Raw genomic sequence first — 26,787 nt, forward strand, 5'->3', positions numbered from 1 at the left:
GAACATGGAAGATCTTTTTTTCTGACTATGGTTTCCTTTCCAAAAGGAAAGGAAAGTGGGTTTCTCCTCTTGCCCAGTGCCCACCCACCCAAATCTCCTCCTTCACCTGTTTCTTCTCATCCTGAAAAGTATTGGATCCTGTCCCCACCCCCAGCCTTGGGAGAAAGTGAGAGAAGCAGAGAGTTCATCTAGTCAATTTCACATTAGCAAAGCAAAGAGCAGGCTGGTTCGTTTCACCTATGCTATGCTAGCTCCTTATGGGCCGCCTACCTATCTGCCTGCTGATCCTGGCTGCCATCCCAGGAATTTGGAAAGGGCTGCTGCTGCTTCGCCGAAAGATCTGCGGCGCTGAGAGAGTCATGATTGAGAGCCAAGGAGAACTGCCTGCCGACCTATTGTTTGTTTCCCACCTGCTGCAGGCTTCAGGGTGGGCTTTTTGTCTGTGTGCATGCTGTTGTTGCTGCTGCTGCTGAGTGTGCCAAATAAAACTACAGTATTGGCTCAGCAAACACTTAAAAAATTTCCCCCTCCAACATTGTCAATATCATTATCATTATATTCAACAAGGAAAAATCCAGTGTCAGTAAAAGTCACAAAACCTTGCAGCACACAGGATCACCTCATGATAACAAATGTGCAGGCTATATGAAAAATCTGGTGCCAAATTTGAAATTAGTGAAATCCTCACCCATCCCTAGTACAGATTAAGATTTTGTTCATTTTTTCCCCTTCTGTGTGTGTGTGTGTGATGTGCCTTCAAGTCGATTATGGCGACCCTATGAATCAGCAACCTCCACTAGCATTTTCCCTTCTCTTTCATACAATTTTTAATATATATATTTTGTATAAACTTGCATTGGCTTTACACCCCTTATAGAAGAGATGAAGAATCTATGGCTCTCCAGGTATGATTGGACTACAACTCTGTCCATCCCTGACCACTGGCCATGCTGGCTGGGCCTGGTGGGATTTGGAGTCCAGCAACATCTGGAGGGTCACAATTTCCCCATCGCTGCCTTATAATGTCATGGCTTCTCCCCACCCAAATGCTGAGAATTGTAGTTTGTGGATGTTGCCAGTTCTCTGTTTGTGTCTCCTTATAGCCCTATCATTCCTAGAAATGACTCTGAAAACCTGTTTATATCACGAGTGTGAATATGCCTGTGCTGACTACAGATCTAGCATACAATAACTTCATTTAAACCAATGGCTTAGGATTGTTCAACCCAACTTTTCTTGCATGTTTTACTGTACTCCCAGTACTGTTTTTGAAACTAGTTGAAGTCTGCCATTGACCTTACTCCTTAATTTACTGCACCAACCAAAGGCCATTCTTGAGTAGATCGCTGAGCACCTAGATGGAGGCCCACCACAAAGGTCTTCTCCCATACTAATTTAATTGCACAAACCTTCTTGTAAAAATCAGTTCTGATTCTTTTAATCTTCCTCTGCTGCCATAGCAGCTAACAGAAGATGGCTGGAGATTAGAAATATCTCCAATTAACTATGAACTGAGCAGTCTCCTTTTTAGCGACAGATGGCTGAGGTCACAGAACAAGTTTCTGATTAGACAAGAACGCTGCCAACATAGTCTTCATAATTGTGTAAATCAACCTCCCCCACTCCCCACCACTGTTTATAATAAATTGAAGGGAAGCCAGAGGAAATTAGCATCTGTTTTCTTAAGATGCAGTGGAGAGAACAATTAGTGGACTCGTTCCTAATAGTACTGTGCACAATTTTGTTTCCATTTCATGACAACGGCAGGGTCACAGGAGTACATTTCAAATGGAATCAAAGCAATTGTTCTGAGGGCAGGAGCTCTTAAGGTGGCACATGTCTATTGCTATGGATAATTAATCTTAGATATTAAACTCCCCTACCTAAAAAATTGCTGGAGAGTGGGGGAGGGTTGGCGGGCACCTAATATACCTATTTTTGTTCTACACATCAAAGCCCATAACTCATAACTAATAATGGGAACCTTGCCTTTCAAATATGATGAAAGTGCCTCTGGGACAAATAAACAAAACAGCATTTTTCCTTCTGCACTGGCATCATAAAAACAGTACTGTATTATGAAAATCGTGGGCCCTAGGCTACAGCTTCATACTCTGTTTGATGAGCTGCTGTTTGCTGTTACCAGAAAAAAATAGTTGACGTTTGTTCATTTATTGTTCCTTCTGTTTCTAGATCAGGACTGCAGGGCAGTTCACAATATATTAATAGAACCGTAAAGTAAAAATCAGTAGATTAAAATCACTAAAATCAACGCACAAATTAAAACCCAGGGATTTAAAACATAGGGCCAAGTGCAGATATTATTGATTGTTCTGCAGCTGTTCCATGGGCCACCTAAATGGAGCTTGTGGACCACCAGGTGTCCACCAACCACAGTTTGAGAACCTCTGCTTAGATAAGTCAGTACTGAAATTCTCATCTTGAGCATCAGGCTTAGGGCCAAAACTGGCACATTACATTTATTTTAAAAAGTTGTATACCTAAGATGTTAGTGAATGAGAAAAAAACATGGACTTGCAAATGTATCCTTGAGCTGTAATTGGCTGCAACTCCATTGCTTGCACATTTGGTGGTAAACCTGCATAATCCAGAGTAGCCTTCACCAACCTGGTGCCCTCCAGATGTTTTAAAGTACAACTTTCATCAGCTCAAGCCAGCATGGCCCTGCTTGGCTTGGCCTGATGGGACTTGTAGTCCAAAATGTCTGGAGGGCACGAGGTTGGCAAAGGCTGATCTAGAGATTTGGAGATGCTGTATTGATCATGTAATGTGCTTTACTGTAGAATTGGTGTAAGTTATGTCTATCCCTCTTTGCTTATGGGCTGTTAAATATTCCATCAGGCGCCAGAGGTTGCACAGATTCCCTGGTGACGTGGCCCATAGGCCACTGAAGTGTAAACTGAACCCAAGTCTGTGGAATGTTGCAATGTTGTTTTCAAACTGAGGTCCCCTTCAGATGAAAAGAGAGAAACTTGCCTTTTCCACCTCGCCCCACCAGACTCAGGCTGATGGAAAATGCTTGAGGAAATTAAGAATAATCCTAATGAATACCAGACTGGGTACTAGAGAGGTTTATTTTAACCTGTCCAAGTGAAAAATGACATGCAGTTTCATTAGAGCTCCTAATGTGGTGTCTGAAGGGGGGGCGGAGAGGAGGGGATCCTGCTGTATGTGAAGGAGAGGAAAGTTTAATATCCCCTGAATGTTGCATTTCTGCACAAACTTACTTGGAAGCAGTTTGCACTGATCACCGTGGGATTTACATGCGAGTAAGCATGTGTAGGATTGTATGGTTTTAAGTTTTCCAGTGGTGGATGAACGTGGGTAAGGGGAACTGTTCAGTATGGACACTGCAGATGTGCAAGTGTCACACTAACTTTTCCTTATGTGCAAACATGCAGTTGAGTATATTTTAGAAAAACAGGTTCAGAGAGGTAATTTCCTCTCTTCCACCTGACTTAGAGCAGGCCACATGGCACACACACACTCAAGGCTCTGCTCTCCTGCCCTTCCCTGTTGCTCCCCGCTGGGTTGTTGTAAAGCACATGTGGTAGAAGAGCACACGCTTTGCATGCAAGAGATCCCAAGTTCACTCTCCAGCATTTCCAGATAGGACTGGGAAAGACCTTGGAGAGCCGCTGCCAGTCAGTGTAGGCAATACTGAACTAGATGGACCAATGGTCTGACTCAGTAGAAAGCTCCTTCCTGTGCTGCTACTCCTCAGCGTCTGCTGGCTGAGGCAGCTGCCTCATGCTGCCTAATGGTAGGGCCACCCTTGCCCCCATAGTCGGTTTTGTTTCCACAACCTACTAGCCATAGAAAGAATAACAAAATTATGCCCAGTGTTTTTCCCTCCCTGCCTAAATTGTAGCTTTGGGGATAAGTTAAAGCCCATCTGCACCAGACATTGAAAGCAGTATCATACTACATTAAACACTCATGGCTTCCCCCAAAGAATTCTGGGAACTGTGGTTTGTTAAGGGTGCTAAGAGTTGTTAGGAGACCCCATCCCCCTCGCAGAGCTATAATTCCCAGCAGGGCCAGTACCAGGCCAGATTGGGCCCTTGGCCACTAGCCTGCTCTGAGCTGTAGCCCAATTACCCCCAATAAGCCTGCCCAAGCACCCCACCTACCTCTTGTGTCGTTTAAATGACATGCAAGCATAGTGCACACATCTACCATCATGGTGGGGGCATCAGCCCATTAGGGAAGCCCCCGCTGCCATCTTGGATGATGGCAGGCATGCACACATAGCATGCATGGCATTCACATTGACAGGAGAGGTAAGTGGGGCGTGTGGGCAGGCTTATTGAAGCCCATGCTGTCTCTGTTGGGAGGGTGCCTGAGAGCTCCACTCCATGATCTGTGGCAGGGTCAGGTTGCAGGACTTGACGCTGCCACGGATCACAGAATGGGAGCACCACCCTAAGGGACTGTCAGCCAGGGCTGAACCTGGCCACCCTCTGGTGCCGGTCTTGATTCCCAGAGTGCCCTGTGAAGAGGTATTGATTGTTAAATCACCTGGGGAATTGTAGGGGTCTCCTAACAACGTTCAGTTTTAAATGTATAGTGCAGATGAGGCCTTGGGGAATCAGCACAAAAGAAAGGATTTTTTAAAAAGAAAACCCACATAACACAGCTCCAGTCCAAATTGTACTGCTCCCCTCAGTGTTTTTTGTTGATAAGCATGATTTTGGAGGCTCCAATTATGGAACTTCAGTGTAGTGCATAGTTTGGGCCTTAATGATCCTCTCTAAAAATATATTTTTTAAAAAAATAGAAAAGGAAAAAAGTGGTGTCAGGGCTTTAATATACATGTTTCCACATAATGTGTAGTTAAGCGTGCTAATAAGGATGTTAACACTTTCACAATATTTGCTCCTGGTTCATACAGTTTGCTTCATAAATGGGTAAACTGTTTGCACATGCATTATCAAACCATTCCCCTAGATCTAATAAAATATTTGAAATATCTACTACCATCACGTTCCATTTCACAATGTTTGGTAGATCATCCCCCCCACCCCCCAGAAAGGCTTTCCTGGAAGTTCTCAGCATTTGTTGTTGAAGTGCAGGGAGGGGTGTGTGGGCAATCTGTGGCTCTCCAGATATTGTTGGATTCCCATCATCCTTGTCCATTAGCCATGCTGGCTGGGGCTGGTGGAAGTTGGAATCCAGCAACATCTGGGGCCCACAATTTTCCAGCACTCGCTGTAGTGCATGTGAGTCTCCAGTTCCAAGATTTAAGAGTCCGCATCAAATTTTGTTTTCCTGCAAGGATTCTGGATTTCCTCTTCAGTGCTTTTACACTCAGGAAGCATCCTGACTGCTCTTTCTGCAAGGGCGTGGTTGTGGCAGCCGATGATTGTCCATGGATTCAATTTAATTATATTATCAGCACACCCAAGTTTCACATACTTTGCTTGAAATATATCGCTGCAGGAGAGGTAAGGAAGGTGTCTAAAATTAAAGTCAGAAAAGCTGCGAGCAGCACTTTAAGACAGGCATGTGAGAGAGGAAGGCTGGAAGGCATTGCCTGCAGGCAACTTTGTACAGCATCTGCCTCTTTGGGTTGGAAGGGGATGCTTTGCTGAGATAGACCGCCTTGCAGTTCTCTGGCAACAGCAAGTGGAGGGTCCTTTTGAAAAAGCAGGAGCTGAAACACCCCAGTATTCTGTCAAAGATATTTTCTTAATTTCTGCCTCTGTCAAAAATCCACAGACTGGGCAAAACCCAGCTGGCTGAGGTCCGGGGGTTGGAAGAATGGCTCTTTTCCAAGAGGAAGCAAGACAGCCTTCCAGTTCTTGGTCTTTTAACATGCCCACAGCTCAGGAGAAGGCAAACTCCAGCATACTTCCTAGCTGCTACCCCTCCTTATCTGCCAGACTCTGCTTCTGCACTGGTTCCGCAGCTTTTCCAGCACTATGGATCGGTGTGGCTAGTCTTTGGTTAAGAAGAGCCCTACCAGATCAGACCAAAGGCCAATCCAGCTCTCTATGCTCACAGTGGTCAACCAGATGGGAACAGAATCTGCCTTATGCTGAGTCGGACCACTGGTCCATCTAGCTGAGTATTGTCTACGCTGACTGGCAGCAGCCACACTAGGGGTAGTATTGAATGCTAGTCCTACCCAGAGCAGACCCACTGAAGCTAATGCACATGACTAATTGAGGTTCATTGATTTTAATGAGTCTACTCTGAGTAGGATTTAGGAATGCAGCCTTAGATGTTTGCTTAATTACAGGCACAGGGAGCCCAATTATTACTAGGAGGGCAGCACATGGGGTTGTTGTTATGTGCCTTCAAGTTGATTTTGACTTCTGGCGACCCTATGAATCAGTGACCTCCAAGAGCATCTGTTATAAATCACCTTGTTCAGATCTTGTAAGTTCAGGTCTGTGGCTTCCTTTATAGAATCAATCCATCTCTTGTTTGGCCTTCCTCTTTTTCTACTCCCTCCTGTTTTTCCCAGCATTATTATATTTTCTAGTGAATCAGGTCTTCTCATTATGTGTCCAAAGTATGACAACTTCAGTTTCATCATTTTAGCTTCTAGCGGTAGTTCTGGTTTAATTTATTCTAACACCCAATTATTTGTGTTTTTTGTAGTCCATGGTATGCACAAAGCTCATTTCTTCACTCTCTAATCGGATTGAGAGCTGGGCCCCCTGCATGGCTTGGAGCCTTCGGGAAAAGCCCTCCCATTGGCATCAGTGGGAATTCTTTTCTCACCAGCCTTCAGGCTTCTTGCTGCACAGGGCATCTCTGGATTAATGAAAGCCCATGTGAGGGGATAACCCTGGTTCCTGACCATACCTTTGGTGGCTAGTGAAGTGGTCTTATGCTCTTTGGGCTCCTCCACATGCAGGGGAATCCTAGGCCAATCCAGATTCCCCTGCAGGAACTCTATATATGAATGTGTATACAACTCCCTTCAAGAGACCAAACAGATGCTGTGTGTTTGTGCATGTGCGCGTGCATGTGTGCATTGTAGGGTTGCCAGGTTCCTGGCCTGAGACTGTTCCTGTATCTTTAGGAGAAGAGAAAGTCAGCCAAGTGCAGGTGTTCTTGCAACACTATAATGGGAAAAACCACAAGGTGGAATTCTCCCTTCCCCCTGCACAACTTTTAAAGATACAGAAGACCTCTTGGTTGCCAGGCTCATTACAGTGTTGCAAGAACACCTGCACTTGGCTGACTTTCTCTTCTCCTAAAGATACAGGATCAGTCTCAGGCCCTGAACCTGGCAACCCTAGTGCATTGGCTGTGTGTGCAGAGCTCTCTAGCATGACCTCACAACCCCTTCACACATTATTGCAATGCATGAGGGGGAGTATTCCTTGCCCCAGTGTGTGTCTCTCTTTCACACACAGGCACGGCCATACGTACCATTAGGCAGAAAAGATATAGATTCGATTCACCTCAGGCAGCTGAGTATCACGAAAAGACAGTGTTGCTACTGCATTTATTATTCCAGTATTTTAACTGCCAGAGTGGTAGAGTTTGCTGTCTTGGATGCAGGCCAGTGCTGGGAACTATGCACCTTGACTTGTGCTCGAGGGAGAGAGATACCATTTGGTGTTTCACCTCAGGTGGCAAAAAGTCTTGGGGCAGCCCAGCACACAGAGTGAAGATGGCTACCGTGATGTACTACTCCTTTAATCCTTACCCTGCCTTCCATTTTAATTTCCTCTTTGACTCTCTATTTAGGAAAATGAAACTTGGTGTGTGGGGTCCTGTTTGCTACTTTACGATTCCATCCTGAACAGCAGCCTCATTGGAAAACCCAGGAACATGTTCAGGTACATGATATTTTTTATAAGAAGAAAACTCTAACATGGAAAAGATATTGATTTGATCCACCAGGGGGAGTTAAATGTCATACTTCATTCAAGTTTAAGTTGCTTGTTTTTTAACCTGTCCACGCTCTAGTGAATGTAATTTAGCATGCCACAGAAGAAAGCAATATATTTTCCTTATATAAAATAAGGAGAGGGTACCAAGGAACAGAGGAAGCTGCCTTATACTGAGTGAGACCACTGGTCATTCTAGCCCAATATTATCTACACCGACTGGCAGCTACCCTGAGGATTTCAGATAGGGGACATTCCCAGTCCTACCTGGAGATGCCAGGGATTGAACCTGGGACCTTCTGCATGCGAAGCAAATGCTCTGCCACTAAGCTACAGCCCTTACCTGGATAACATAAAGCATGTCAGGTACTCTCACTTTGTGTTTACCAGATCACTGACAACCTTCACTGGATTAAACCCTCACATGAAACTCTGTCCCCTTGCAGTGCAATCCTGTACACGTCTACTTTGAAACAAGTCCCACCAAGTTCAACGGGACTTACTGCCTGGTGTGAATAGGACTGCGGCATTAATCTATTGAGCATTCAACTCTGCTTGGCTTGAGTATGAGAACTATGGACTCCAGTAGATCAGCCCCAGGGTCCATGACAGGCATCCAGAGGAAGACCAGATCGGTTGTTCTCAGGCCTGGGAATGTGCTAGTTGTGGAGCCTGTGAAGTTATTTTCATGCAAGACAACAATTGGGATGTCCAAAGTGCAGCAGAGACAGCAAAGCTTCGACAAGCTTTGGAGACAGATTCCAGACGTTGCCCCAAGTGGGAGTCCTGACCCACAGCGGTTTTTAAAGGGAGTCGGCCGGAATTGGGACAGATGCCGAGAATAACACTGGCAAGTTTCAAAGTCTGGGGGAAGGGAATGAGTCTTGTTTGCTCACAGCCTTCTAACGCCTCTCAGCAGCCTTGCTCTTGGCTTAAGTACGCAAGGGCAGAGCCTATTATTCTGGATTAATGCATACAACCCTGCTTTAGCTCCTTCTCCTGGCAGAAGCTGCCCCCTACAGCAACAATGTTTACGTAGCCGGTCTTCCAAAGAAAAAGCCCGTCTGCACAGCTCTTGCCTATGATGAAAAGCTGCTCTCAGTCAAATGTTTATTTTTCTGTGCGCCCCTTCCTTGTGGCATCCTCAGCCAGAGAATAGCTATTTCTTGGACTCCATTAGTGCCAGATGTCTCCTTCCCTCCTGTCCTGTCTCATGCGCAGTACAAGGCTCTTCTGTTAGCGCACCGTGGCAGGCTGGGGAGAGATCAGCCAAAGAGAACACAAATCTGCCCTTCACCTTCCATCAGCCCCCACAGGTCACTGTTTAATATCCATTTCCTTTCCAGGCCCAGGAAATGTTTGTGTAACCCTCCTGTCTCCCCCCCCCATCCCTTGCCAACCACAGAAAGTAGAATGAAGCAAACAGGAGCTTTTCTTTCTATTTTTTTTTTTTAAAACCTCACTGTGGATCCAGCTATCCAATATCACACTCTGGTCAAGAGAGGCAAGTGAGAAGATCATCCTTTTAACCTGAGGGGAGCTTGTGGCCAGCATGGCCGAAGGCCCATGGGATGATGGGAGTTGCACTCCAACAAAATCTGGAAGGTCACAGGTCCCCACCTCTGTTTTAAATGAAAAACACATTGAAGCCTCAAGAAATTGAACAGGTGAGATACGTTGAGCATACAAAGGAGGAAGAGATTATTATATTTTAGAACAGAATGATCAGAAACAAAAGAAGCAGCAAAAGCTGCAAAAACGGGGTCCCAGGAGCAGAATCAATGGCAGATCATCCTTCTGCCTCACATGCACCTTGCAGGAAACAAGAAGGGTTTAAAAAGAGAAGTTTTATCCAAGTGCTCAGTATCCGGGCATCCACCTTTGCCTGCAGGCTGGGCCGGACCTTGGAGGTTGTGCTTGCCAAGAATAGTAAAGGGTTAAACCCCCTTGGGACTCATGAAGAGCACCCTACAACTAGGGATAGGGAGAAAATTTGGTTCAGATCACATTGGAAGCTGAATCTATCAAATCCACACTTTCCGAAATAACAGGAGAACTGAAACACAGACACTCTTCTAAATTTGCACGTAACGAAACTTTGCCATGCAGTTCTTCAACCAAGCAATGTTTACAAAAATGTATATATTAGGGGAAAGTGTGCATAAAAATGAATACATTAGTAAAAATATACAAAAACCCATTATATTAGGAGAAATTGCTGGCAAAATGTGTATATTAGTCAAAGGTGCATGTAAAATGTGTTTATTGGAAGAAATTCACACCTAAAATGTAAAGAATTTTCATGAAGATTTATTTTTAAAAAACCCTCAAATTGCTGCAGAAATGTGGGGAACTGAATTTCAGACTAGAAAAATGAATCACTAAGCAAACCCAAATTGATAGATCCTTCCTTCCATATCTGCAACAACTGTGGTGCCAATGAGGGTGTCACATCAAAACACAACGAAGCATTGAGCATTAAAAATCTACTACATGACTGCATGCTTGCTATCTCTGATTGTAACCATTATTGTAATGGTTGTACACCGCCCAGAGAGCTATGCTAGTGGGGCGGTATAAAAATTCAATAAATAATAATAATAATCTGCGCAGAGCAAAAGTATCTGCAGCAGCTATTGTGCAGGTGCTGTTGCTTTTCCCTTGCCATTCAGGGAGAGATGTCATATCTGGGGTTGTTGTGCTCCATAGTGCTCGTCGCACTCACCCCTTAAGGTTCTCCAAAAATAATATATAAATGGGCTCTGGAGTATTTATTTATTTATTTATTTATTTATTTATTTGAATCCCGCCCTTCATCCCAGCAGGATCCCAGGGCGGCAAACAGAGCACTAAAACGCTTTAAAACATCATAAAAACAGATCTTAAAATACATTAAAACAAGACAGCATTTAAAACATTTTTAAAAAAACAACTTTAAAAAAGGGTTAAAAACATCTTAAAAAAAGTATTAAACAATTTTGACACAGATGCAGACTGGGATAGATCTCAACTTAAAAGGCTTGTTGAAAGAGGAAAGTCTTCAAAAGGCACCGAAAAGATAGCAGAGATGGCGCGTGCCTAATATCCAAAGGGAGGGAATTCCAAAGGGTAGGTGCCGCCACACTAAAGGTTTGTTTCCTATATTGTGCAGAACGAACCTCCTGATAAAATGGTATCTGCAGGAGGCCCTCACCTGCAGAGCACAGTGATCGACTGGGTATATAAGGGATAAGACTGTCTTTCAGGTATCCTGGTCCCGAGCTGTATAGGGCTTTGTACACCAAAACTAGAACCTTGAACTTGGCCCGGTAGCAAATGGGCAGCCAGTGCAATTCTTTCAGCAGTGGGGTGACATGTTGGCGATATCCTACCCCAGTGAGCAGTCTCACCACCGCATTTTGCACAAGCTGCAGCTTCCCGACCAACCTCAAGGGCAGCCCTACATAGAGCTCATTACAGTAATCCAGCCTGGAGGTTACTAGTGTGTGGACAACAGTGGTCAGGCTATCCTGCCCCTAAATTGGTATGCCTCATGAAGCAAAGGTCTAGACCTCCACTGAAGATGGCTGTCTGGCTGTAAGGGGCTGCATTGCCTAGCAGTCTCTTTGTGCACAGTGTGGTAAAAAGCAAGCATCCTGTCTAGGGCCAAAAATCTCATGATGTGTGGAGATTAGATGAGATTAGCGGAAAGCCATGAATATGAGTGTGAAAGGAGGACCTGAAGAACACAATCCAGGAATCATTGAAACAAACCAAAAAACTTTTGAATTTGCAAATAAACCGGGGAAATTGCTAGCATATAAATTAAGAAAAGAACGACAAAAAAATCTTATTTTAAAGATACAAGAAGGAGATGAGATGTTGACAGACAATTTAAAAATCCAAAGGGTTTTCCATCAATATTATTCAACTTTGTACAAGTGTCAGGAAATTCCCTCAGAAAAAATAGAAGAGTATATATCCAAACAGAATTTGCCCAAAATTACAGATTTTCAGAGACAAGCTATTAATGGTCCTATTACGTCAAGAGAAATATCTGAGGCTATAAGTAAAATTAAATTAGGAAAGGCGCCAGGACCGGATGGACTATCAGCAATGTATTACAAATGCTTGGAGGAGGAACTTTTACTACCTTTACAGTATACAATGAATTCTATTTTACAAGAGGGGAAGATACCGGATAGTTGGAAAAATGCCAATATAACATTAATACCTAAAGAGGAGCAGGATTTAACTAAAACAAAAAATTATCAGCCAATATCTTTACTGAATAATGACTATAAAATTTTTACAATGATTTTGGCTGAAAGAATGAAAATAATATTGCAACAATTTATTCAGGAAGATCAAGCGGGGTTTTTACCTAAAAGACAATTACGTGATAACGTCAGGAATGTTTTGAATGTGTTGGAATATCTAGAACAACGAAATGACATACAAGCTGCTTTGATTTTCTTGGATGCTGAGAAAGCATTTGATAATTTGAATTGGAAATTTATGTTTAAGGTTCTAGAGCAAATGGACTTTGGAGATAATTTTATAAAATGGATCAGATCGATTTATACATCACAGAAGGCACAGATAATTGTCAATGGGGATTTAACGGACTCATGTGAAATACAAAAGGGTACAAGACAGGGATGTCCATTGTCCCCCCTTTTATTTATTCTGGTTTTAGAAGTGCTGCTTAGAGACATAAGGCAAGACAAAAGGATTTCGGGAACAAAGATAAAAAAAGAGGAATATAAATTGAGAGCATTTGCTGATGACTTGATAATTGTATTAGAAAATCCCTTGGAAGGAATCAAAGTATTGATGGATAAATTAGAAGAATTTGGACCATTAGCAGGATTTAAGATCAATAATCAAAAAACGAAGATGCTGGTGAAAAATTTATCTTTAAGAGATCAAAAAGAGTTAATGGAGAAGACAGATTTTAAAATAGAAGAAAAGGTGAAATATTTAGGTATCATTATGACAAATAAAAATTCAAAGTTGTTTCATAATAATTATGAAAAACTATGGACAGAGATTAAGAAAGATTTGTTAAAATGGGATAAATTACAGTTGTCATTAATGGGTAGAATATCTGTTATAAAAATGAATGTATTGCCGAGAATGATGTTTCTATTTCAAACAATACCTGTCATATCCTCTGATCTACCTTTCAAACAATGGCAAAAAGATATTTCTAAATTTGTTTGGCAGGGGAAAAAACCAAGAGTTAAATTTAAATTATTACAAGACGCCAAAGAAAGAGGAGGGCTGGGATTACCAAATTTGAGACTTTATTTTGCTGCTTGTTGCTTAGTCTGGATAAAGGAATGGATTCTATTGAGGAATAAAAGATTATTGGATTTGGAGGGTTACAACCTGAAGTGGGGATGGCATGGATATCTATGGTATGATAAAGTAAAAGTTAATGTGGATTTTAATAATCATTTTATAAGACGTCCTTTGTTGAATATATGGAATAAATACAAAACAAGGTTTTTTTCAAAAATACCACTGTGTGTTTCAAGTCAAGAAGCATTTTATAGAAGAGAAATGGCTGGAAAAGAGAAATTGTTAACTTACCAAGAACTATTAGAAAATGTGCATGGTGAATATATAATGAAAGAGAGAGAACAACTAATAAAGGAAGGATATAGTTCACAATGGTTTGCCTATTTACAATTGTTAGAAAGATTTAAAATGGACAAGAAAATGTATGGGTTTGAAATAAATAAATCTGATTTTGAAATAGGTTTGTGTACAAATGATGAATGCATAATTGCAAAAATGTATAAATTTTTATTAAAAATGGACATGGAAGAAGAACAAGTAAAAGAGTGTATGGTTAAGTGGGCAAAAAATTTTGGTTATAATATACAAATGGATCAATGGGAAAATATGTGGAAAAAAGGTTTGAAATTTACATTATGCTATAATCTTAAAGAAAACTTTTATAAAATGATGTATCGTTGGTATATGACTCCAGAAAAGTTGTCAAAAATGTATAGTAATGTTTCTAATGTATGTTGGAAATGTAAACAACAAGAAGGATCTTTTTATCATATGTGGTGGTTGTGTAAACAGGCAAAATTATTTTGGGCACAGATAGGTAGGATGATGCAAAAAATCTTAAAGATAAATATTCAGTCAAAACCAGAATTTTTTTTATTGGGTTTTATGGATAAACAAAAGGAAAAGAAATATGGAAGAATAATATTATATATGATCACGGCAGCAAGATTACTATATGCACAAAAGTGGAAAATGGAATCGATACCAACAATAGAAGAATGGCTATTGAAATTAATGGACTTAGTTGAGATGGACAAATTGACATGTCTTATTAGAGAAAAAACGACAGATACATTTCTTAAGGAATGGAAGCCTCTTTTGGACTTTCTGTTGAAAGAAAAAAATGAAATGATGATAATGGGATTTGACGATTAATTAAGATAGACTTTGGAAAAAAGTGAATTTCGTATGTTCTAGGAGACAGGTTTGATATATATTATATACTTATAGCTGATCTGTAAGAAATCGGAAGTCAAGTTTTTCTTTTTATTTTATTTTTTTTCTGTTGTATTGTTTTTGTTGTATTTGTATTTGTTTTTATAAAAATTTGTATAATAAAAAAATATTATATAAAAAAAAAAGAAACAAACCAAAAAAATAATGGAAGGAGAAACATCCACAGCCACTTCACAATGACCAGGTAGGTGCAACTGAACCGCATCCACTGAAACTATAAAGTGCTCTGAGAATGTGACAGAAAAAAAACAGAACCTCTTTTGTAGGGGAAAAAACTTCCAGGAAATTTGGAGCACAGGTTTCAGCATGGCACTAAATAATACTGCCTAACTTTGTAAATTGAAATAATCATCCCTAAAACTAAGCTGCAATGAACATAATATTCTTCCCAGTTTACCTCTGCCTCCCTCTTTCTCCCCTCCCTCTCTCCCCTCCCTCTGTGTCAGAGGTATCACACATACCCCAACAGTGTAATCCTGTACATGTCCACTGGGATGTAAACCCCACTGACTTCAATAGGAGTCATACTCAGGTAACTGCATATAGTATTGCAGCTTAATCGTGTAAGTTAATTTATGGATCATCTTTCCACAATTCGATCAATGTATACAGTAAAGATATTTCAAGATAGGTGTGTCTGAAGCACTCTGAATGTTCTAAAGCACTTTACAAATGTAAAGTATTATTATTATTATTATTATTATTATTATTATTATTATTTTATGAACCCACAATTACATCTTTCTTACATTTTCCCTGAAAGACACTACCAACAATTCCCTGATAGGTGTGATCTGGGTGTGTGTGAAAGAGGGTGAGATTAAATGCTACTGCCTGAGTGACTAACCACATCGGAGATCTCTACAAACAGAGTTTTCATGGCACTGGAAATTATCTGAAGGTCCTTTTTGGTGAGCAAGGATTAATTAAAGTATCAAACAATACTGGAATGATGAAACTGACAAATTTATTTTTTTATTTTATTTATTTAATTTAATTTATAAACCGCCCTTAGCCAAAGGCTCCCTGGGCGGTGTATAACATAAAATAATACAATAAATCAGCAAATTTAGTCCACTGATCAATCTTACTGTAACACTTGTAACTGGTAGATGATTTATTAAAATTTAGGAAATTGTCTATATTCCAATCCAACATTTTAGCATGGACTGTGCCTTTCTCAGCTAAGATGATGAATGATTGGAAAAGCTTCACTTTCTAATTTTCCACTTATCAAATGTTTGTGCAAGGCACTGGGGCTCAACCAACAAAAATAGCTGACAGCCCTAATTCAATGAGAATGAAACATGGAAACAAGTTACTTTGTGTGGCTCTGGTCTTCAGATCAATATGATGCAGCCTGGGTGGGTGGGACTTCTTATTTTAAGAAATTTGCAAGCTGGGGCAAACAGGATCTCTGTCTGCTCTTTTAGCCCTTTGTGTTTCTTTACTTTGGGATGCAAATTCTGACATTGTGTAAGGGACTGGATAAGGTGCCCGTCCAGTATCAACATTTCTTTCTGAGCATGCTTGCAAACTCTGTCAGGGACAGATTTTTCAGCACTGCCTCTGGCCATTGCAATTTCAATAGCATATAGTTTCCATAATGTATTCTTCCTTTAGGTAGGGTGGAAGCAGAAGGCACTTGGATATAGCCATTCTTCTCCAGGAGTGTAGCCACCTGGGGTTGTGGGGAGTATTAGACCCATTATTTTTTTGGGAGCAGGGTTCCATCCAGGTCCCTATGTATGAACCAATCAGCATGAAAAGAGAAAGTCCTTGTCCTTTCAGGATGATTGGAGCCAATCAGAGTGAAAGGAGGTGAATCAGCTAGTGAGAAGACTCTTCTCAGTAGCTAACACACAGACTCCCCTTTCATGCCAATTGTCTCCTAGGGATGTTTGTTATAATGGAGTGTGGACTCGTGAGATGACAGGGAGAGCAAGGGAGACAAGATAAAGTGGCAAAGGGGGTGTGGTTGTGAGGGGGCGTGTCGTGACTATCATGAAGGGACCTTGCACTTCTGAATTTGCCACTACACTACTGTCCTTCTCCCTCACCCCTGCCTGAAAGGTCAGTAAGAGGCTTAATTCAGAGCTGGGGAGAAGAAGGAATGCCCACCCTGAGCCCTCTTGCTTCTGAGAACTGATTGGGGCTGAGAGAGGTCCCAGTTGTTCTTTGGAACACCAGTAGTGGCCGGTGCCATTAGGACGAGAAGGGCGAAAGGCAGGAAGACCAACAGTAGGTGGAGCCAGAGCCAATGACTGGCAGAGCCACCCTCTGGACTAGTTGATAAGTAAAAAGGGAAGTATGGAGGGGGGAGTTGGCTGAGAACAGACTGAGGTTGGCGGGGCAGTGCCCCCTTCACCCTCACAGAACAGCCTCCACTACTGAACACTGAATGCAGCAGGGTTTGAAGCATTGGTGTCAGGTCCCAGCCAGGGGAGTCCTCATCAGAGGATGACCAGGAGGCTCTGGCCTTAGACCCAGCTCTGGGTCAGGCTCTATCTGGGGGTGAGGAGCCAGGGTCCTGCGAAGAGGCTGAAGAAGGGCTGTCGTCCCTGGGGCAAGTTCAGCCTCTGACATCAAGGCTGAATGGGTCCCAAGCCCACAGGAGAGGCATCTCCTCAAATGCCAGTTGAAAACTGGCCCATCCGGGGAAGTGCCTGATTATAGGCAAGGTCTCCTTGGGAGTAAAGGACTGGCAGAAGAAGGTTGATAGGAGTCAGCTGAGGTTGGGTGTGTGAGGTTGGGTGTGTGAGGTTGGGTGTGTGAGGTTGGTTCCAGCTACTCCAGCTCAACCCCCCCAATGCTCAGCTAGAAAGGCTGCTGGAACAACATCTATGTACCAGTGCTGTACCTGGTATGTTAGCTGATCTCCTCTTGGCCCTGGCCTGGTCCTAGCCCTGGCCTGATTTGATCTTCCCTCTTGCCTGAACCTTTGTTGTGGACTCTGCTTGTTTGGACCCTGACTTCGGACTGGGCCTGGATGCTACTTCGGTTGTCCCCCATGTTGGCGTTGTTGCTGGGAAGTCTCTTGCTTTCTCAGGAGCCTAGTTGGAGATCAGGACAGTCGGGGCTATTTCCTTAAACTGAGGCTAAGCTAAAAAACCTAAACTGAGCTAGGCAGGCAGAGGACTTGGCAAGTGATTCATTGGAAATAAATGGGCAGGTTCCAGAAACACGCTCGTTTTTAATGATGCTGGTCATGTGGCAGGTTGGGTATGTAAACAGGGATAAGTGAAGCCCTTGCATTGTCTGAAAAACACATTTGTGCATATAAACTCCAGGAGCTAACACTCCCTGTGTAGAAGATGAGTCCATTGGACCATAAACAGTAAGAGAGCTCCTGCTGTTCTAGGAGCGTGTCTGATTCAGTTTCCCCCTGAGTAAAATCCTGGAAATTTCTTATGGGCTTCTGCATCATCTGCATTCCCCAATTGCTTTCTGTTTCTCCTGAGCCAACTCCTTCCCAGCCCATTTGCCTTTTCGTCCTGTGATCTGCAGCATGCACTACTCCATAGCTTCAGGCTGGAACAGAATAGAATGATTAATCCACGTCCAAGTCATTTCCAGTAAAAACTCAGGAAATGGAGATGTAGGGAGGAACCCTGTAATGTATGTCTCAGCTCAATTGTCCAAAAACATTTACAGCTGGTTATAATACTGGCTCCCTGCATATGAGAGGGTAGCCTCCTGCAGGATCAACAGCTGTAATTCAGTCCCCTTCTATTTCCAATTCATCTCTGGAATCTACCTTCTCTGTACAGAGAACGTTACCAACAAACCAGGACATAAATGCTCCTGTCTTACAAAACTCTATAGACTTCCATAGTTCAATAGCAGCTTGACCATGGTGAAAATACTGTTACGCGCCTCCTCCAATCTCAGAGCAGTGAGATTTCGGGGGTCCCTGCGCTCCTCCAGGGTTTGGTTTCCTTTGGGGAAGAAGGTCAGCGGAGACTGCAGTGTCTTTATGAAATATGGTTTATTTATTTACACACATTCCAATCTGAGCTCAAGGATGGAGTGGGGTTCAATGCATCAGCAGTCCAATACCCAGCTTTTCCATCTGGGTTGCAGAAGGCACCCCAAAGGCCATGGTGCAGAGAGCCAGTCTCTCTCTGCCTTCCAGTTCCCAGCAATTCTCTAGACACACTAAAACTACAAGCACAACTTCTGCTAGCTTCCAGGAGTGGGGGGGAGGCTCTCCTACAGAGTTTAAATGACAAAAGGGGTCTTCTTGGCCAATTCTCCGTTGCTAGTCAACTGATCGGCCCATTATCTTACCTGGCCAATCTATTTGGTTAACAAAAGACTCATTTGACCAGCAGAGAGTTCCTCATTCCAAGGCACAGGATTCCAAATCAGAGGCTGGAAAGGTGACCCATAGAAACCATCCATCCCAACCCCCATGCTCATAACAATACCATGATCCCACCTGCCAATGAAGAATATCCTGCCAGTCTCTGCTGGTGCATCCACACAGCCCCAACCTCACCATGGTTGCAGAAGCTCTTCCAGGGCCCCTGTGCAGTCCGACCTCACCACTGCCCTGCTCCACCCCACACCACCATAACAGCCGCTATTGCAATATGCCCACATTGTAGCATAGGGAACTGCAAGCTGTTGGTAGCAATGAAAAGCACTGCTTCCCTTTTATTTTATTTATTTATTTATTATTTTATTTATATTCTGCCCTTCCTCCCAGCAGGAGCCCTGAGTGGCAATCAGAAGCACTAAAAACACTTTAAAACATAAAAACAGACTTTAAAATACATTAAAACAAAACAACGTTAAAAACATGTTTTTAAAAAGCTTTGAACACATCTTTAAAATAGGTTAAAAAACATATTGTTTAAAAAAAGGTTTAAAAACATCTTAAAAAGCAATTCCAACACAGATGCAGACTGGGATAAAGTCTCCACTTAAAAGGCTTGTTGAAAGAGGAAGGCCTTCAATAGGCACTGAAAAGATAACAGAGACGGCGCCTGTCTAATATTTAAGGGGAGGGAGTTCCACAGGGTAGGTGCTACCACACTAAAGGTCCGTTTCCTATGTTGTGCGAAACAGACCTGCTGCTAAGATGGTATCTGCAAGAGGCCCTCACTTCCAGAGCACAATGATCGACTTGGTATATAAGGGATAAGATGGTCTTTCAGGTATCTTGGTCCCAAGCTGTATAGAGCTTTGTACACCAAAACTAGAACCTTGAACTTGGCCCGGTAGCAAATGGGCAGCCAGTGCAATTCTTTCAGCAGTGGGGTGACATGTTGGCGATACCTGGCTCCAGTGAGCAGTCTCACTCCTCATTTTGCACCAGCTTCAGCTTCCGGACCAACCTCAAGGGCAGCCCCACATAGAGCGCTTTACAGTAAACTAGCCTGGAGTTTACCAGTGCATGGAGAACAGTGGTCAGGCTATCCCGGTCCAGAAACGGTCGCAGTTGTCTTACCAGCCAAAGCTGGTAAAAGGCATTCCTAGCCACGGAGGTCACCTGGGCCTCTAGCGACAAAGATGGATCCAGGAGCACCCCCAGACTACAGACCCGCTGTTTCAGAGGGAGTATGACCCCATCCAAAGCAGGCAACTGACCAATTATCTGAAATTCCTTTTGGCAATTTGTGTGTATGTGTGTGTGAGTGTGATGCTGCAAGAAGCAGCAGCCATCCAGATCCTACCCATGCCTACTTTTAGAATCCATTTTGGCCAAACACATAAATAAAAGAAGCTCCATTCAAACACCTGTTTTTACATTCAGAAGAATGTTTTTACATTCAAACACCTGTTTTTAGGTTCAGAAGAGGGCAACCAGAATGATCAAGGGGATGGAGCAACTCCCTTACGAGGAAAGGTTGCAGCATTTGGGGCTTTTTAGTTTAGAGAAAAGGCGGGTCAGAGGAGACATGATAGAAGTGTATAAAATTATGCATGGCATTGAGGGGGTGGATAGAGAAAGGTTCTTCTCCCTCTCATAATACTAGAACTCGTGGACATTCAAAGAAGCTGAATGTTGGAAGATTCAGGACAGAAAAAAGGAAGTACTTCTTTACTCAGCGCATAGTTAAACTATGGAATTTGCTCCCACAAGACGCAGTAATGGCCACCAGCTTGGATGGCTTTAAAAGAAGATTAGACCAATTCATGGAGGACAGGGCTATCAATGGCTACTAGCCATGATGGCTGTGCTCTGCCACCCTAGTCAGAGGCAGCATGCTTCTGAAAACCAGTTGCCGGAAGCCTCAGGAGGGGAGAGTGTTCTTGCACTCGGGTCCTGCTTGCGGGCTTCCCCCAGGCACCTGGTTGGCCACTGTGAGAACAGGATGCTGGACTAGATGGGCCACTGGCCTGATCCAGCAGGCTCTTCTTATGTTCTTATGTTCTTACTTGTACACCAGCAGGAGGAAGACTGAATGGATGTCTTCCTTCACATAGTGTACGGACTATCTCTAAGGCTGCTTCCATACTGTTGCTATTTTGCAGGTGGGATTCAGGTGCGTACTAGCAAATTTGGTTTGTGCAATCAAACTAGATTTGATGCTCTTGTTCAATACACGTTTAAAAGAAAACTGGACTTTTTGAAGTGAGGAAACTGACAGAAAATGCACCTAAAAGCGTGGGATGCCTGATGCAACATTAAAAACCCCTCCTTGCAAAAAAAAAAAAAAAAATCAGAATAAATGCTCAATAAGCAGTGGATATTGTATTATCTCCCCACAAACTTTGTGCAAATGAATGAGGATGAATGCTCAATAAACAGGCTGTCTGGAAGTAACCTGAGCTGATATTGATGAGAAAAGGCAAGAACTTGGCCTCAGACTAGGGAATGGGAGGGATCCAATGCCTTAGGATATAAAACCCATGAAATGCAAGAAATCTTCCAGGACTGGAAACATACATTGAGGGTAATGATCTCGCCTGCTGTGCTCATATACAGTCTTGGAGCTAATTAAACTCAGGGATTTGTTTTTATATTACCAAGTGCTGTTCAGTTAACTTATTTCTATTTTTTCCAAGCCCAATGAGTCTTGCATCTGAAGTTGCCAGCTTTCCATGATCTTGCCTACTGGGCTCTTTTAAGCTGTGCCAAAAATGAAAGCACTCTGCTTTGCCAATAGCAATACAAAATATACTGTGTTCCAAACAGCATCTTCCAGCTGAGCTTCCCAGAGCACTTTGCAAACAGCACCCTTGCGAAGGTTTGTGCCCATTTGTAGGCCCTAAGTTCTGAAGCACAAATATTTTAGCGTCCGAAATCACTCGACAGCAGTTGGGATTCTGTCACAGATATGAACAGTTTCATCTGGATCATCTAGTCACTTTTCCCAAACATTATTGCTCCCGCACACCTAACTTTCTGTGCTCTCCCAAGTAACATAGTCTAAAATAACAAGCCAAAGATATGCACATTGAAGTCGCATTGCTATCCATGGAGAGATTTAAGGATGTGTTTTAATTCTTGCAACAAGACTGAAAAGTGCTGAACCTGGCTATGACAGTTTCTGCAATCCTGTTCCTCCTGCAGAGAGGTCTGAAAGGGACCTGTTTGTGATCAAGACAGGAAGAGGGCAAATGCTGTGTGTGGATACACGTTAGCATCTCCGCAGGTGCTAGGCGTAGCCAGAGTATATATTCTGGTTCTACCTTCCCTTTATCTCTTCATTCTCCCATAGGCACCCAGCCCTCCCTCCCTGGGATCAGAGTAGGGTTTTTTCCCCTTTGCATCTAAATTGGCCCCTGGCTGTGTTTTTTTTTTTTACCTGATGTGCTGGAAGGTAATTTAATTAGCCCACGGCGGGTAACTAAAGAGGTTTATTGGTTCTGGTCATTTGGCAGGGATGTGCGGGAAAGGGAACAGCAGTAGTTGAGCACTCTAACGGTACTGCTACAGGTAAATGGTATTTCCTGAGAGTTGCACACATGGCTTTAGCACCTATAGGTATAGGAAGGATCACTGTTGGGGTAACCTATATCACTCACTCATAGTTGTGGGGTATTTAGGCCTGTAGCTGGGGGGGGCAAAATGGGGGCGTAGCTCCTCTAGAGCTGTGCTTCACACACACACACCAGGATTTGGGGGGGGGGAAATTGTCCTCTTTATAATTTGTGACATGACAGACAATGACAACCTCCATTTAAAGAATGATAGCTTGTTTTAAGACCAGGAGCAATTGAAGAATAGGACCCTTTGAAAATGTCAGTTTATAAGGCAGGGCAAGTGCACAACAAAAGCCTCATCTGGAAGAGGCCCCAAAAGTCTGCTTAGTCAAGACCTTCCCTGACTGAGGGTGGATTTTTCATGATCACAATCACCCTATCATTACTTAAGTGAACCTGAAAAAAACAGCTTGTATAGCAGCCTTTCCCAACCAGTGTGCCTCCAGATGTTGTTGGACCACAACTCCCATCTTCCTGACCATTGGCAATGCTGGCTGAGGCTCATGGGAGCTGTGGTCCAACAACAGCTGGAGGCACACTGGTTGGGAAAGGCTGTTGTATAGTAACCTGACCCTTGAAGAGTTAAATATTAGAACTTTGTATTATGGGCTAGAGTTAGACTCCACCCCTTGGAATTTCCCTTGCTCTGCTTTGCAGTTTTAGTTTCAGTTGTTGGTTTGTTGCCTGCAGATAGAAATAAGAATTTGTTTATTCTTCAGTTATTATAACGAGGAGAGCAGTATTGGGTGCTTATTGCTAAAGGGTGAAATAAAGAGATAATTTAAAGTGATCTGAAAAAATGACTACCCTTTGCTCTTTTAAAGCACTCACTATGCTCACAATCATAGAGGCTATTTTTTTCATTATTATTTAATGGCAAAAGATGAAAACAGTCCTAGAGGAATAGTATTGCTATGTACAATAAGCTAGCTAGCTGGCTGGCTGAACACCTAAGCTTTACTAAGGCCTAATTTCTGATTTTCCCAATACGTGTAGCTTAGCATGAGGCCTTTTCAGGGTTTCTGGACAGAAATAGCAACCTAGCAACCAGTTTTTAAAAAATTGAATTATTTTCCAATTGCTTAGTCCATCCTTTACGTAGCAGCCAGTTAAAAAGCTTTCCCTTGATTGTCTAATAAGAAGGAAAATCTAAAGGCCAGGAACAAGACTATGTAAGCCAACATATAAGTTAACACACTCTCTAGATGGAGAAGGAGTGACAGGGAAGGTCACTGTCTTTCCCTTCCCCTGGCCTGGCCCTCACATCCTCTCCACCAGTGAGGGGAACTGGCTGGCCCCCAAACGCCCCACCTAGAAATGTGGCAGCCCCACCTAACAAGGAAGGTTGGCTACAGGGCTGGGGTCACTGAGGGGATGTGAATCAGGAAGGTCCACCTCCTCCCCTGAAGAGGTGTGGCTTGGGGAAGGTAAGGCATATACACTTTATCTTCTACAAGGAGGGTGGCTTGTCCAAAATGTCAGGCTTAGCAGCCTGTTAGAGAATTAGGTTTCCATGCCTGTTCATTCCATGCAGATCTGCTCAAATTAATATAAGTGGCCCTAGTTAAACCCAACCATTTCCCCCCATGGTCTCATTATTTCCTGCCTTTGCTTGCAGTCTATCAAGATTAATAATGTAACTGTTAACCACTGTTTGATTGCTTAACATCTAATTATTATGATTAATAATATAACAACATTATAAATTATGTATATGTATATTTGTTGGTACTGGTTGTTTATATAGTAGCTCTGATGCTGTGTGCTCACAGATTGATTTAAAAAAACAAAGACAAGTTATACCTCACTGTTAAAAAAGACAAAAAAGGCAAATTTTTGGATTGATGGTGGCAGATGTATGAATATTTGTGGCAGGCTCAACATTAAGGGAAGGGTGGATAAGCTGTTGGTTTATTTCTACATTTATGCTTTCAGAATAAGGTGCTGTGCATGCTAGAAGGTTGTCCGTTGTTTCTGGGCAATATGAGTCAGGGATAAGTCACAGGGAGTTGTGAGAGTTAAGCTGGGAGCTAGGACTCAGGAGTAGGGAATCAGAACCAGGGAAGCCAAATCTCAAGAGTCAAAGCCGAGGAGCTCACAGAAAGAGAAGACTAGAGTCAGAAAGACCTTGATGCTCAGGCAAGGTCTCATCTCAAACAAGAAGGCTTTTCTAGCCCTTCCTGCAAAGCCAGGATGAGTCGATATCTTGGGAATACCTTTCTACTAGAATAGGGATAGGGAACATGACTCCCCTCCAGATGTTGTTGGACTACAACTCCATTAATTCAAGGCCATTGGCCATGCTGGCTGGGGCTGATTGGAGCTGTAGTCCAACAGAATCTGGAGGGCTGCAGGTTTCCCATCCTTGTACTAGAAAGATGGTCACCACAAGGGGCAAATGCACACAGAAGCTCCTGATAATTTAATCTCTTATACTGTGGTTCATACCTCACTTGAGGACTAAGCTATAATCAGGTGCAGGAACATAAGAACATAAGAAGAATCAAGCCACTGTCCCCTCCTGTGGTTTCCAGTACCTGGTATTCAGAGGCATGCTGCTTCTGACCATGAGCACCCACTTGCATACGCTGTCCCCTGCCCGTGAGAATGTACAGTCATGAGCCTGTGGAGGACTGAGATTTTTTATCTAACATTTTTGCCAGAAACTTTTCTGACATTGTGAATGGAGGGTCTTGTGCGTGAAGTGAAAACTGGGGAGAAAAATGAAGGAATTTTCAGATTGTAGGAGGAAACTGAGCAAGTCTGAGGGGCAGGAACTTTACCAGAGAAGTTGTTCTTCTTTACACTGTTCTTGCTTTACAAGAAAAAAATCCCAGCTGCTTCAAACAGTGTGGAGCTGCTACAGAGCACCATGTGTCCCCACATGGTCTAGTTTAACTGCAACTGGCTTTCTCCATCCTGTATCTTCTTCCATGAAAACCAGATGACAGCCCACAAATTCTTACTTGTAGCATAAAATGCCTTGATATTGAAGGGTGGGGGTGGGGGAGGCAGCAGTGGCTTTTCCTGCCCATTCCTCCCCACAGTTATTGCCCCCAATACACTCGCTGCAACAAGGGGGACTCCAGGTCTGCTACAGAGAAGATGAAGAGGGAGAGAGTTGATAACCAGACTGGAAGTGGGATTGATGGACGAGAGAGTGTATTGGGAAATTTAAAGAGGCAGTGCAGATCTTTGGGTTGCCAATCAGGAAACTCTACCCCATGCCCTGAAGCATCTCATATACTAATTGACTAGTAAAAGGGTAGCCAAACTGGGGCCCTCCTGAGGTTGCTGGACTACAGCTCCCATCATCCCTGGCCATTGGCTGTGCTGGCTGAGGCTGACTGGAGTTGTAGTCCAACAACATCTTCAGGGCATCACATTGGCTACCCCTGATCCTGAAGCACTCATATACTAATAGTAGGGATGGAAAGATCTGTCACTTTGAGTTCTCTCAGTTTCTCATTTTTCCAATCTTAAATTCAGTTCTGCAGCAATTTGTAATTATTATTTTTTTTAAAAAGTCCTCATGAAAATTCTCCAGCATTTCAGCATAAATTTCTTCAAATAAACACTTTTTTGTAGGCAGTTTTGATTAATGTACACATTTTTGCAAGCAATTTCTTGTCAAAAAATCATTCTTGCATGCTATTTTCACTCATATATTCATTTTTATGCACACTTTCCCCTAACATATGCAATTTCATAAACATTGTTTCATTGGCAAACTACACTGCAAAATTCAAGTAAGTGTAAATTTCTAAGGATATTGTTTCGGAAAGTGCAAATGTTTGGCTTAAAATGAGAACTGAACTGAATTTCTCGCCCATTCCTAACTCATAGTAACCAGATGGCATTCATTATAAAGGAGGAAGTGTCAGCAGGCTTGGGGTTAGGGATGGATAGATCTGACAACTTTGGTTCTCTAATTTTCTCATTTTTCCAATCTTAAATTGGGTTCTCCACATTTCTGCAGGAATTTGCTTTTTCCCCCTTTTCTTTTTTTAAAAAAGATCCTTATGAAAATTCTTTGGCACTTCACTGCATATTTCTCCCAATAAATACATTTGCATGCAGTTCTGGCTAATATGTAGACTTTTGCAAGCAATTACTCCTTATGTAATGTATTTTTGTGTTATTTTCACTAATATATTCATTTTTATGTACATTTTCCCCTACTGTACAAATTTTTGTAAACATTATTTAGTTGGAGAACTGCATCACATTAGGCTAAGGGTGAATTTCAAAGGATGTCTGTGTTTTGGTTCCCATATTGTTTACAAAAGTGAATTTGATAAATTTGGCTTTAAATGCAAACTGAATCTAATTTCTCCCTCATCCCTACGTGGGGTAAACCTATTTCACAAAAGTACAAACCCAAAGGGAAGTAAATTTTCCAAAACAGCCCAATAAAGACTGAGCGTGGGTATAGAAAGCTGTCTGTATCCTG

General features: G+C 42.6%; 1 long non-coding RNA gene and 1 other non-coding gene across 2 annotated transcripts in view; one reads left to right on the plus strand and one right to left on the minus strand.

Annotated features, from left to right (window-relative positions):
- The window catches only part of LOC133382257 (uncharacterized), a 35,036-nt gene extending 24,603 nt beyond the window's left edge, over positions 1 to 10,433 (plus strand). Inside the window, exons 2-3 of the long non-coding RNA XR_009761875.1 lie at positions 7,732 to 7,823; positions 8,321 to 10,433. This is a non-coding gene — a long non-coding RNA (uncharacterized LOC133382257). The remainder of the gene's footprint in view (positions 1 to 7,731; positions 7,824 to 8,320) is intronic.
- On the minus strand, positions 8,143 to 8,211 carry TRNAA-CGC (transfer RNA alanine (anticodon CGC)). The gene has a single exon. It is a non-coding gene; the product is annotated as a tRNA-Ala (tRNA).
- Positions 10,434 to 26,787: the final 16,354 nt, after the last annotated feature.

This window comes from Rhineura floridana, chromosome 3 (assembly GCF_030035675.1).
Source record: "Rhineura floridana isolate rRhiFlo1 chromosome 3, rRhiFlo1.hap2, whole genome shotgun sequence".
NCBI classification, from domain to species: Eukaryota; Metazoa; Chordata; class Lepidosauria; order Squamata; family Rhineuridae; genus Rhineura; species Rhineura floridana.